Raw genomic sequence first — 14,888 nt, 5'->3', positions numbered from 1 at the left:
CCCAGACAACCTATGTTCCAAGTAGGGAAATTAGATCAACCAAAAATTATCCCAAATGGATAAACAATAGATTAAAACATCTCATTTGGATTTGAGAGGGACCTGACCTCTCAACATCTGAGTTCTTACCTCTCCTAGTGGCCTACGTCTCACCTCTTGGCGCTATAAAAAGCTCCATCCTGTCACTTCTTCTCCATATTGTTTCATACTATGGAACAATGCTCTTCTCCAGACTGAGGGACTGACCACCTCAAAACTTTAAGGGTGATGGACTGATTACATCGTCTTCAAGTATCTTCTGCTTCTATCAACTTTTCTGTACTTGACTGAAGAAGCCTACTGTGTAGGCGAAACGTTTCATAATAAAGATACCTAACTGTTGCATATGTGTCTTACCTAACAACCTGTCGGTATTTTATACCATTTTAATGTTCACTCGCAGCAATGGTTTTAAGTAGGAAAAGGTCAGATTCAGCAAGGATATAGGAAAGCACTGGTTTGGTAATAGAGTTGTGGATGAGTGGAACAAACTCCCGAGTACCGTTATAGAAGCTAAGACGTTGTGTAGTTTTAAAAGTAGGTTAGAAAAATCCATGCGTAGGTGTGGGCGGGTGTGAGTTGGACTTGACCAGCTTGTGCTAAAGGTCTGATGCCGTGCTCCTTCCTTCAGTGGATGTGACCCACCTGGCTGCGTGGGTCATTGGTTTAAGCCTGGAGGTGACTTGGACCTGCCTCGCATGGTCCAGTAGACCTACTGCAGTGTTCCTTCTTTCTTATGTTCTTATGGTCTCATTTAACCGGGTCAGGGGTTCACTAGCCCATGTGCTCCTCCATGATGTGGTCCTTCCCTATGAGCAGCAGGTGACGTTTTTTTCGGGGGATGAAATTTGATTGTCGCCTAATGTGGGTCTCTCATATTAGAGAAGCTCATAGTAACTGCTCTGATGATTGTAGATGAATGGTTCAGTGAACCGACACGTTGATAAATTAGACACATGTGCGACTCTTGGATATCTTTATTGAGGAAACGTTTCGCCACACAGTGGCTTCATCAGTCCATACAAAGGAGAATCGTGAAGAACAGGAGGAGAATGAGGTAATCAGTCCCTCAACCTTGAGTCGATGTGGTCAGTCCATCAGTCCTGTTCGGGTAAGCGATTTCCCTGAATCCTTACATAAATGATATCTCTCGAACACTCCAACAGCGCGCCAAACCCTGAACCCTCTTGTATGTCTATTGATTTAGCTCACTAACAAACGCTCCTTCCGCTCCTTCCCCACTTGGGGGTATTAGGACTGAAGAAGCCACTCGTGGCGAAACGTTTCCTTTAATAAATGTCCTGAACTGTACATAAGTGTCTTTTTCCACAACTTCCCCACTTGGTTCAACATTTCCTAGAATTGACCCTTATTTCTACCCTAGACATGCACCCTCCTGATTACCCTCTTCAGCTCTATCCTCTCTAAATGACCTAATAACCTCCACCGTCCTCAGTCCTATGAATTACATATTCTTCCCAACCCCGATTCTCTTATAATTCCCAGCATAATATTCACACCTCACATTACCTCACAATAAGACACAGAAGGATTTTTTTTTTCATTCTTTTATGAGAGAAATATCTTGAAGGTGCGTCTCTTGTGAATATATAGCAGCCTTCCTTAAGACGGTGCAATGTATATCATAATTCAAACTTCTTTATATCCCTGAGTTAAAGCTGATAGATTTCTGGTGACACTTGTGCACTGATGACTGTGCTTAGTCCCTCAGTCTTAACAGAAGACTGAGGGACTGACCACCTTCTGTCAAGACTGAGGGACTGATCACCTTCTGTCAAGACTGAGGGACTGATCACCTTCTGTCAAGACTGAGGGACTGACCATCTTCTGTCAAGACTGAAGGACTGATCACCATCTGTCAAGATTGAGGGACTGACCATCTTCTGTCAAGACTGAAGGACTGATCCCCATTTGTCAAGACTGAGGGACTGACCACCTTTTATCAAGATTGAGTGGCTGATCACCTTCTGTTAAGACTGAGGGACTGACCACCTTCTATCAAGATTGAGTGGCTGATCACCTTCTGTTAAGACTGAGGGACTGACCACCTTCGGTCAAGACTGAGGGGCTGATCACCTTCTTTCAAGACTGAGGGACTGATCACCTTCTGTTAAGACTGGGGGACTGACCACCTTCTATCAAGACTGAAGGACTGACCACCTTCTATCAAGACTGAAGGACTGACCACCTTCTATCAAGACTGAGGGACTGACGACTGACCACCTTCTGTCAAGACTGAGGGACTGACCACCTTCTGTCAAGACTGAGGGACTGATCATCTTCTGTTAAGACTGAGGGACTGACCACCTTCGGTCAAGACTGAGGGGCTGATCACCTTCTGTTAAGACTGAGGGACTGACCACCTTCTGTCAAGACTGAGGGACTGACCACCTTCTGTCAAGACTGAGGGACTGACCACCTTCTGTGAAGACTGATGGACTAAACACCTTCTGTCAAGACTGAGGGACTGACCACCTGTCAAGACTGATGGACTAAACACCTGTCGAGACTGAGGGACTGACCAACTTCTGTAAAGACTGATTGACTAAACACCTTCTGTCAAGACTGAGGGACTGACCACCTTCTGTCAAGACTGATGGACTAAACACCTTCTGTCAAGACTGAGGGACTGACCACCTTCTGTCAAAACTGAGGGACTGACCACCTTCTGTCAAGACTGATGAAATAAACACCTTCTGTCAAGACTGAGGGACTGACGACCTTCTGTCAAGACTGATGGACTAAACACCTTTTGTCAAGACTGAGGGACTGACCATCTTCTGTCAAGACTGATGGACTAAACACCTTCTGTCAAGACTGAGGGACTGACCACCTTCTGTCAAGACTGAGGGACTGACCACCTTCTGTCAAGACTGAGGGACTGACCACCTTCTGTCAAGACTGAGGGACTGACCACCTTCTGTCAAGACTGATGGACTAAACACCTTCTGTCAAGACTGAGGGACTGACCACCTTCTGTCAAGACTGATGGACTAAACACCTTCTGTCAAGACTGAGGGACCGACCACCTTCTGTCAAGACTGATGGGCCAAACACCTTCTGTCAAGACTGAGGAACTGACCACCTTCTGCCAAGACTGATGGACTAAACACCTTCTGTCAAGACTGAGGGACTGACCACCTTCTGTCAAGACTGATGGACTAAACACCTTCTGTCAAGACTGAGGGACTGAACATCTCCCTCTTCTCTCCTTCAGCTGTGTCCATTATGTTGGTTTCTTCTGTGTGTGACTGAAGAAGGTGCTGCTACCTGGAGGTTATTCCGGGGATCAACGCCCCCGCGGCCCGGTCCATGACCAGGCCTCCCGATGGATCAGGGCCTGATCAACTAGGCTGTTACTGCTGGCCGCACGCAGTCCAACGTACGAGCCACAGCCCGGCTGATCCGGCACTGACTTTAGGTATCTGTCCAGCTCTGTCTTGAAGGCAGCTAGGGGTGTTGAAGGCAGCCAGGGGTGCTGAAGGCAGCCAGGGGTGTTGAAGGCAGCCAGGGGTGTTGAAGGCAGCCAGGGGTGTTGAAGGCAACCAAGGGGTGTTGAAAGCAGCCAGGGGTGTTGAAGGCAGCCAGGGGTGTTGAAGGCAACCAAGGGGTGTTGAAGGCAGCCAGGGGTGTTGAAGGCAACCAAGGGGTGTTGAAGGCAGCCAGGGGTGTTGAAGGCAGCCAGGGGTGTTGAAGGCAGCCAGGGGTGTTGAAGGCAACCAAGGGGTGTTGAAGGCAGCCAGGGGTGTTGAAGGCAGCCAGGGGTGTTGAAGGCAGCCAGGGGTGTTGAAGGCAGCCAGGGTTGTTGAAGGCAGCCAGGGGCGTTGAAGGCAGTCAGGGGTGTTGAAGGCAGCCAGGGGTGTTGAAGGCACCCAGGGGTGTTGAAGGCAACCAGGGACGTTAAAGGCAGCCAGGGGCGTTGAAGGCAGTCAGGGGTGTTGAAGGCAGCCAGGGGTGTTGAAGGCAGCCAAGAGTGTTGAAAGCAGCCAGGGGCGCTGAATGCAGCCAGAGGTGTTGAAGGCAGCCAGAGGTGTTGAAGGCAGCCAGGGGTGTTGAAGGCAGCCAGGGGTGTTGAAGGCAGCCAGGGGTGTTGAAGGCAGCCAGGGGTGTTGAAGGCAGCCAGGGGTGTTGAAGGCAGCCAGGGGTGTTGAAGGCAGCCAGGGGTGTTGAAGGCAGCCAGGGGTGTTGAAGGCAGCCAGGGGTGTTGAAGGCAGCCAGGGGTCTTGAAGGCAGCCAGGGGTGTTGAAGGCAGCCAGGGGTGTTGAAGGCAGCCAGGGGTGTTGAAGGCAGCCAGGGGTCTTGAAGGCAGCCAGGGGTGTTGAAGGCAGCCAGGGGTGTTGAAGGCAGCCAGGGGTGTTGAAGGCAGCCAGGGGTGTTGAAGGCAGCCAGGGGTCTTGAAGGCAGCCAGGGGTCTTGAAGGCAGCCAGGGGTGTTGAAGGCAGCCAGGGGTGTTGAAGGCAGCCAGGGGTCTTGAAGGCAGCCAGGGGTCTTGAAGGCAGCCAGGGGGTTTATTGGTAATTCCTCGAATGCTTGATGGATGGGAGTCGAAATATTTCAGAAATGAAGGTGGTAAAGAGATAAAGGATAGTAGCTGCAGTTTCTTGGATCAAGAACCCTTTCTCTTCAAGCAACCCCCTTCCCCTGCAAACAACCCCCTCCTTTTCATCAAGCAACCCCTTCCCTTTCATCAAACCCCTTCCCTTTCATCAAATAACCCCTTCCCTTTCATCAAACAACCCCTTCCCTTTCATCAAACAACCCCTTCCCTTTCATCAAATAACCCCTTCCCTTTCATCAAACAACCCCTTCCCTTTCATCAAACAACCCCTTCCCTTTCATCAAACAACCCCTTCCCTTTCATCAAATAACCCCTTCCCTTTCATCAAACAACCCCTTCCCTTTCATCAAACAACCCCTTCCCTTTCATCAAACCCCTTCCCTTTCATCAAATAACTCCTTCCCTTTCATCAAACAACCCCTTTCCTTTCATCAAACAACCCCTTCCCTTTCATCAGACCCCTTCCCTTTCATCAAGTAACCCCTTCCCCTTAAAGCAACCCCTTCCTCTTCATCAAACAACCCCTTCCCCTTCATCAAGCAACCCCTTCCTCTTCAAGCAACCCCTTTCCCTTAAAGCAACCCCTTCCTCTTCATCAAACAGCCCCTTCCCCTTCATCAAGCAACCCCTTCCTCTTCAAGCAACCCCTTCCCCTTAAAGCAACCCCTTCCTCTTCATCAAACAGCCCCTTCCCCTTCATCAAGCAACCCCTTCCTCTTCAAGCAACCCCTTCCCCTTAAAGCAACCCCTTCCTCTTCATGAAACAGCCCCTTCCCCTTCATCAAGTAACCCCTTCCTCTTCAAGCAACCCCTTCACCAAGCAGCCCCTTCCCCTTCAAGCAACCCCTTCCTCTTCATCAAGCAACCCCTTCCTCTTCATCAAGCAACCCCTTCCCCAGGAAGGGTTGGTGCCTGTGTTTATATTCACTCTCAGGCATGATGGAGGTACCTTCAGAAGCAATATGGGAACATATATCACAGTAGAGATAGAGTTGTCGCATGTCTTGTGCACATCAAGTGTTGTATCGATGCTTGAAGCTGATATGATGATCCACGAGACACATGTGTAACGTCGACTCCATGCAGAGGGACTGATTACCTCAAACTCCTCCTCATCTTCCACCTTTCTCTGGACTGAAGAAGCCACTGGCTGGCGAAGCGTTTCCGGAATAAACATTCCCAAATATTTCAAAAGTGTCTCATTTATCAACTTGGTCGGTTTTCTAAAGCATTTATTCGCACAGTTGATATAAACTTTGTATATAACCTCAGGCTGGACCTATAACTATAAGCGCTGGAATGCGAAGATATGTTAAGAGAACTTCATCTTGTACCTTTAGCTGATGAGAGAACCAGAGCGGACATGATCACAACGTATAGAATACTTGGAGACAAGTTGACAGAGAAAGATAATTTGAGGAGGAGGGAAGCGAAACCAAGATATATATATATATATACCACTGGTTATTAGGAGGTGAATGTAGAGAGACGTAGGGAATAATTGGTTCAGTGCGAGGGTGTTGAACAGTGAATGTATTAGCAAGGGATCTCCTGGAGGACAGTTCAATACATGGATTTACTAACAGCAATGACAGCTTTGAAGGGAAGGGAGTGAGATGTACATGTTAATTTTGGTGTCCAGTTGTCGCCCGAGAGCTGGAGTTCATCCGCCCTTCATTTCACACACATATACACACGTCATATATGGTCAGATTACTGGAGAGGAGGAGAAACATGTGTAGGCTGAGTAATTAAGTGAACCGTGGAGTCCTGCAATAGGCCTACTGGACTAAAGTGCCATTGTGGCGAGTAGATAGGGCAGGGTGTGTGTAGTGGTTATAATGATTAGAGGAAATATATACGTCGAGATGCAACCTTCATTCTGTAATGAAGTTGGTAGAATTACCGACAATATGTAAAGTAAAAGGACACAAGTGCAACTAATGTGACATTTATTGTGGCAACGTTTCGCTCTCCAGGAGCTTTATCAAGCCATTATAAACACTACATGGACACAGAGGGTATATAAAGGCACCTCACTCAGAGCCTTTATATACCCTCTGTGTCCATGTACTGTTTATAATGGCTTGATAAAGCTCGTGGAGAGCGAAACGTTGCCACAATAAATGTCACATTAGTTGCACTTGTGTCCTTTTACTTAACCTTCATTCTGTTCCAAGGTGTCGTAGGATCGTATAGCAGCCACTTTCAAAGACTTTCTCCAGTACCACTCTATTCCAGGTTATGAGGTGGTCAGACTTGTGTAGTTAATACAGGCGTTGATACGCGTGTGTATCCTATGCTTGATACAGACGTTAATAAGGTGGTTTATCCAATGGCTGATAAAGACGTTAATACGATCGTGTACTCTACAAGCATGTTTGTGCTCTGAGAGTCGAGTTGGAATGCTGTGAGACATTTCATCTCCACATGGTATAGTACAAACACTATGTTCGGTGTGAGTTGTTGTGAGCTGGGTCTAAAGATCCTATCACACTCTCTAGGTAATAATATAATAATGTAATATCTTTATTTACTATAAGTACATGTACATGGTATACAGTCCTAGCTGAAAACAATGACATACTACTATAGAGAAAGCCACTTGTTATGCTCCGCATGTCGGGCAAATTAGGTCAGTGTCCCAGGATGCGACCCACACCAGTCGACTAACACCCAGGTACCCATTTTACTGATGGGGAACATAGACAACAGGTGGAAAGAAACACGCCCAATGTTTCTACTCTGGCTGGGAATCGAACCCAGGCCCTCGCCGTGTGAAGCGAGAGCGTTAACCACCAGGCCACTTGGGGTTCAAATATAACCCATTCCAGTGTTAAGGGTTCGATGTAGACATGTTCAGCCTCTTTGAACATGTCAACATAAGATGACATCTTTTGTAGCTGGTGTTAAGGGTAACTGGTCCACAATACTCGATAGAAATTCTATTATCAAGTGGCATGAACAGAGCGAAGCGTGTGATAGTTACCTCGAAGAATTGTTGGCTAGTTGCGAATTGTTCCAGTCACGGTGATGAGTGAATTGTTCCCGCTATTACGCAGTATATTATAAAATGTGTATAAAATACGCTGCATATATGTCATTTTCCAGGATTAGTTCTGAAAGCAGACGTGTATTATTCCTCGTCAGAGTGGCCGGGACAGGAGCAGGTGAGGTTTTGAGTCAGTATGAGAAGCACAGCAGCTGGAGCAAGATGTCACGGTTTGGTGTTTGTGTGAATAAGGATGATGAGTTTGGGGAAGTTGATGCCATAGGTTATTTTATTGTTTTTGGTGCTCTCATGTTTACTTGTAAAGCCCTAGTGATCAGAGGCCTGTTTAAGTTTTGGAGTGCTCGTGTACAAGGTTTCGCCTTCAGGTTAAGACGTCAGCAGAAGTGGAGAGGGAGGATCATGGAGCTTCCCTGTTTATAAATATTTCTTTTAACGACTACTAACAATGTGCTAGTGAGCTAATGTGAGTACTAGGTAAAGGTGAACTGGAGTGTGTTTATTTTTGTATGTAGTGGGTAGGTTGTATGTTGTATGTTAATTTAATTATATATATATATATATATATATATATATATATATATATATATATATATATATATATATATATATATATATGTATGTATGTATGTATGTATATATATGTATGCAAAACAACCACTGTGAAAGAATTGAGAAATTGCAAGCGCTTTCGTGACTACTCACATTATCAAGTAGTCACGAAAGCGCTTGGAATTTCTCTATTCTTTCACAGTGGTTGTTTTGCATATTCTCATATGCTCATATGCATATGCATATGCTCTTGCCGCAAGGGCCTACATCAGGGACCTACCAGAAGACAAGGCCATAGTCAAACTTGATTTTAGAAATGCCTTTAATATGGTGACGAGAGATGCTGTTTTGCCAGCTGTTCGGGATCGGTTCCCCAGTCTTTTTTCCCTTCATTTCAGCCGGCTACAGCAAACTCTCAATTCTTTTGTTTGGAGAACATGAAATTCAATCATCAGAGGGTGTTCAGCAGGGTGACCCACTTTCTCCACTTCTCTTCTGCTTGGCAGTAAGAGAACTAATTTCCAGCCTACGCAGTGAGCTCAATATCTGGTACCTGGATGACGGCACTCTGGCAGGTACTGAAGAGTCCCTGGTGGGGGACCTACAACTGGTGAAAACACCGGGAGAAGACTTGGGACTCATCCTCAATCCCTCCAAGTGTGAAATCATCACAGCGAACCAGGAAATAATCAATGCTGTGCGAAGAATCCTCCCGTAAGTCTCAACTACCACTCCGTCCAACAGTACCCTCTTGGGGGCACCGCTGGGTCACCAGGCCATCGATACTGTCCTCAGGGACAAATTGAATGACCTGATGAGAATGGAGGAGAGAATAAGCGATCTTGATGCCCATGATGCTCTGTATCTCCTCACAAGGTGTCTTACTATGCCAAGACTCACTTACTTCTTGAGGTGTGCACCCTCTTTTGACAACCCAACACTCGATGAATATGACGCACACCTGAGATCAACTTTTAAGAAGGCACTGAACCTGTCACTAGAGGATGAGCAATGGGATCAGGCAACCCTCCCAGTGCGACTGGGAGGTATAGGGGTGCGTAAAGCAACGCATGTTGCTTTACTGTCTTCGTGTTTGGCTTCCAGTGCATTAGTCAAGAAGTTAGTACCCGAACGCTTGAGACGTGGTAGGAGCTCAAGACCCCAGGTTTACTGAAGCAGCGATTCGGTGGGACACCCTTACAGACTCCTCCAGTAGACCAGCTCCTCCCAAACAGCACAAACAGTCCCACTGGGACAAACCGATCATGGAAAAAATCGCCAACACAATGCTCTCCAATGCTTCAGGAAAGGACAAAGCTCGTCTCCTGGCAGTGAAGGCACCACACTCAGGAGATTTCCTGTTAGCTATTCCCAATTCCTCCCTGGGCACCCGTCTCGACCCACAGGCCATTCGGATTGGTGTTGCTCTTCGCCTAGCCGCCCCCATCCTCACCGAACATAGGTGTATTTGCGGCAGGGCGACAGCTGATCAATTCGGACTTCATGGTCTTGTGTGTCACACAGCAGAAGGGAAGTATGCCAGACATGAGGAGGTCAATGACATCATAAAGAGAAGCCTCACCACAGCCCGTTGCCCAGCTCAACGGGAACCCCAAGTACAGAGGTCTGATGGAAGTCAAAAGCGTCCTGATGGAGCCACTATGCTTCCCTGGAAGGATGGAAAGCAGATTGCCTGGGACTACACCTGTGCCGCCACATTGGCAGACACCTACTTGCCATACTCCGTAGTGGAAGGGGGTGGAGCTGCCAGCCACACGGAGACCCAGATGATCCGAAAATATGAAGACCTTCACCCTTGCTATAACTTCATTCCAATAAGGTCGGAGACCCTTGGAGCATGGGGCACGTGTGCTCTAAAGTTCCTCAAAGAGCTGGGTGAAAAGCTCATCATAGAAACCAAGGACCACAGGGTGACCAGCTTCCTCTTTCAGAGACTCAGTGTTGCGATCCAGAGAGGAAATGCCTGCAGCATTCTGGGCACGCGGCCCACCGCCGGGGAGCTGGACGAAGTATTCGAGATGTAGCTCTGAGTTACCTATGTTGTTTTACTTTCTGTTGTATTTTTGTGAATGTTTGGCCAATGTATTTTTGTCTTTAAATAAAACATACTTGAAATATAGTGGGTGGTAGGAGAAAATTCTCAAACAGCTTCAGGGAAAACCTGAAGTTTTCCCTGAAGCAAGTTTATTCTTTTCTCTGAGGATGAGGGTCCCTATGACAGTTCTAGAGGTGGTACATCCCTATATATATATATATATATATATATATATATATATATATATATATATATATATATATATATATATATATATATATAATTTCAACAAACTGGCCGTATCCCACCGAGGCAGGGTGGCTCAAAAAGAAAAAACAGAAGTTTCTCTTTTTAACTTTAGTAGTGTATACAAGAGAAAGGGTTACTAGCCCCTTGCTTCCGGTATTTTAGCCGTCTCTTACGACACGCATGGGTTACGGAGGAAGAATTCTATTCCACTTCCCCATGGATATATGAGGAAATAGACAAGAACAAGAACTGGTAAGAAAATAGAAGAAAACCCAGAGAAGTGTGTGTATATATATGCTTGTACATGTATGTGTAGTGTGACCTAAGTGTAAGTAGAAGTAGCAAGACGTACCTGAAATTTTGCATCTTTATGAGACAGACAAAAGACACCAGCAATCCTACCATCATGTAAAACAATTACAGGCTTTCATTTTACACTCACTTGGCAGGATGGTAGTACCTCTCTGGGTGGTTGCTGTCTACCAACTACTACCTAGAATATTATATATATATATATATATATATATATATATATATATATATATATATATATATATATATATATATATATATATATATATATATATATATATATAAATTATATTGCGACTAGCCGAGGATTCGAACCCATGTAGTTTTGGCCCTGCCTCGTGGTGAGCGAAAATCACATGACGCCTTAACCCACTGAACCACACAATCCTACAAGAACCACTTGTTCGTGGTCACAATAATATGTATACTGCTTGTGGAGGCTAGTACACCAAACAGGGATAAGAATGAAATTAGCTTAGTCTCTCCCACATCACCGTATGTCCTCGGACCAAGAGTAACACACCTAGCTTGGCTAGTCGCAGTGTTGTTATTGATTCAATACCACTCGTTCGTGGTCACAATATATATATATATATATATATATATATATATATATATATATATATATATCTATATATATATATATATATAGATAACCACGGGGGGAGTAGAATGATAGCTCTAGGCCTTTCGTGTTGCAATCAACACATCAGGAGCTTGCAAAATTGCAGAAAAGAGGAGGATGTCCAAGCATGTACGCTCCCAGAGGGCCATCTTCACTGGAGTGAGGGAAGGAGAGAGGAGGGTACAGGAAGTGCCCCCAGGCACAACAGTGCCCACAGCCAGAAGGATGAATATTATAGCATTAAAAAAAATCCCACAAGCACTGATACTGTAATAGCCTAAACGAAATTAACGTGACAATAATAAAAAAATGGATGATATTCCGCTGTGACATCAATAATTTTACACATATAAATATATTGTGAGTGATATAGAAGTCTCTGGCAGTTACAGGGTAGCCTTCCAAGGGACAGCGTGTCCATTTAAATTGACGAGAACGATAACATTTAGAAGCTTCAAAAAATTATGTAAAGGAAACAGGGCTCAATAAAATACTCATTTAAAGGGGAAGGCATCTGCAATAACAAGAAAGACAGCCACAGATTTTCAACCCACATAATTCTGAGCAAACTCTGGTTCAACCTTCAGAAACTGCAGGAAACATAAGCCCTATTTCCTCTGTGTGGCACTACATTTAAGACAGTCTAATGCATTCATATAAGCGCCCAGTTTTAGACTGTGTACTATTTGCTCTACTAAAAACGCCTCTAATCTGAACAGCCCGTCTCTGATATTGTATAATGATTGCCTATCATGCTTAATAATTGCCGATTCTACAATATTCCTTTCAAGCCAAGAGGAACAAGGAAAGATGACTCTTGCTACTTGCCAGCTTATTGGGTTATTACAGGCTCTAATATGGTTGAAAATCGCGTTCGACTCCTGTGCTATACTTATCGTATAACGGTGCTGGAACATTCTCACTTCCAATGATTTTCCAGTTTGTCCCAAATAGGAGAGACTGTAACTGTTGCAACCAACTCTAGAGACACCACCAACACGTTGTTGTGGTGCATTCTTTATCAGGATGCTTCTAGCAGTCCGTGAATTTTTAAATGCTTCTTTTATATTAAATCTTTTAAGAGCATTTAGCAGGATAGATAATTTCTGGTTACATGGGAGGACCAGCACGTTCTTGGTCTGAGGTGTTATCCTAGGTTCTGTTCTATAATAACACACTGAAACAAGTCCTTCCTCCCCCGATCCTAGTGAATGAGCAACATGAACAGGGAGTAGACACACAAGTTAGTGTGTAGTTAGGAAAAGCAAGTTCAGGGTGTGGTACACAAATGTAGATGGATTATGAAGGAATGAATAGCCGAGGTGACCCCTGACATTGTAGTTATCAGAGAGACGAAGCTGAGGGAAATGCTGTCAGATGTCATATTTCCAGCAGGTTATCAAGTGATGAGCGACAGGAAATTTAGAGAGGCAGAGACGTGGCACTGTTAAAGATCAGTGGAGTTTTGAAGCGGTGAAAGGGATGTATAGATACGAGGCTCATGAATTCACATTGGGTGAGAGAATAGTAGTTGCAGTGATATACAACCCACCACCTACTAACAGGAGACTGAGACAGGGGTATGAAGATAAGGTGATGGTTGAATTTATTGCAAATAAACAGCTAAAAATGCACATAGAACAGAACTAAAGCAAAGCTACTTATTATGTCATGGGTGACTTAACCACAAAGAAAAAAATGGAGAAATGGACCCATGTAGAAAACCGGAAACGTGGAGGCTAAGTTGATGGAGGTGATTAGGGAAAACTTTCTGAGTCGGCTTATTAAGGATACGAAGAGAGAGAGAGAGAGAGAGAGAGAGAGAGAGAGAGAGAGAGAGAGAGAGAGAGAGAGAGAGAGGTGGAGAGCAAGCAAGTCAGTATTTACTGCAGGTATCTAACACTGGTGAGGTAGAGCATGAGCGATCCTCTAAGACCTAGTGATTATACAGTGCTAAACTTGGAGTGTCTTGTGCAACAACAAGAGGTAGAGGGAGAGTAAGGCAGGTGGAGGATTCCTGAATGAAGTGCGACGGGATAGAGAAATGGAAGGGAAGACAGAGGATGAAATGGACTACCTAGCTGCTAGTATATATAGGCCAACTGTCCTATATGTACTAGCTCCATCTCTCTTTTCTATTAGTGTTACTTTGTAAATGGCCCAAGTCAGACCGAAACGGTGTCGTAAGCTAATCTCTCCTATATGCAGGTTATTTGTGTATTGTTCGTCACGGTATTGTGCCTTTTTATTCTTTACTATTTAGACCAGAGAAACAGCAGAAGATCCAGAAATGAATATGTTAGAGAGAGGAGAGGCTATGCCATCATTTGAGAATGATATTTCAACAAAATCCAGTTCTGAATCAAGCAGCTTCGCAACCACATCTCAAGAAAGACCACAGGTGATAACCAGGTGATTCGTCTGAGTAAGGAAGTAAGTAGAGCTTACAAAAAACGACAAGGAAGTCAGCGAAGTAATGATCAGATCATTTGAAGAGTTCCTCTCGGAGGAAACAGAAGCAACAGAAGGAACTGTAGGTTAAAGGGTAAACCAGTAGATACTTGGTATCATACAACAAGGAGAGGTAAAGAAACTTTTGTACATCTGGATACATCTAAGGTAATAGACCTGAAAAGGTGTTAGAAGCACTGTTTGACTCTATCTATGACCTACAAGAAGTCACTAGATATGGAGCAGTTGCCAGAGGTCTGGAAGACAGTGAATATAGTCTCTGTATTTAAAAAAGCAGACAGACTGGAAGTGATGGACAACAAACCAGTTTCTCTGGCATACATAACATGCAAGATAGTGGAGAAAATTATCGGAAGGGGAGTGGCAGAACACTTGGCGAGAATTGATTTCGTAAATAATAACCAACATGGGTTCAGGGAGAAAAATCTTGTCTTAAAAATTTGTTGGAGTTCTGTGACAGAGTTACAGTTTTCTTAGATTTCAAGAAGGCTTTTGAAGTGGAATGATAACGATGAAGAAATGATAGTGGCAGAGTTCATACATTGGTTTAAGAGAAGGTACGGCAGGGCCCTCAAGGCTAGGTGGGATTGACTCTGGCAAAGACCAGGTACAGAGATGACTCCAGCAACCACAAATAAGTGAGAACAAATAGGCGAGAGCGTACACACACACACACACACACACACACACACACACACACACACACACACACACACACACACACACACACACACACACACACACACACACACACACACACACACACACAGAAATGAATATGAATGGATAAGAAGAGAGGTTCAGCGGCAATACGAGAATGACAGCATCAAAGGTCAAATCTGACTCAAAGCTGTTATATAGCCACATTAGAGGGAAAACAACAGAGACCAGGTGCTCAGGCTGAGGAGGAAAGGAGGGAAGTATGTGAGGAGGAAGTATGTGAGGAACTCATCTCAAGATTCATGGAGATATTCATAGTGGAGACAGAGAGGCT

This window comes from Cherax quadricarinatus, chromosome 44 (genome assembly GCF_038502225.1).
Source record: "Cherax quadricarinatus isolate ZL_2023a chromosome 44, ASM3850222v1, whole genome shotgun sequence".
NCBI classification, from domain to species: domain Eukaryota; kingdom Metazoa; phylum Arthropoda; class Malacostraca; order Decapoda; family Parastacidae; genus Cherax; species Cherax quadricarinatus.
This window is presented reverse-complemented; position numbering follows the sequence as displayed.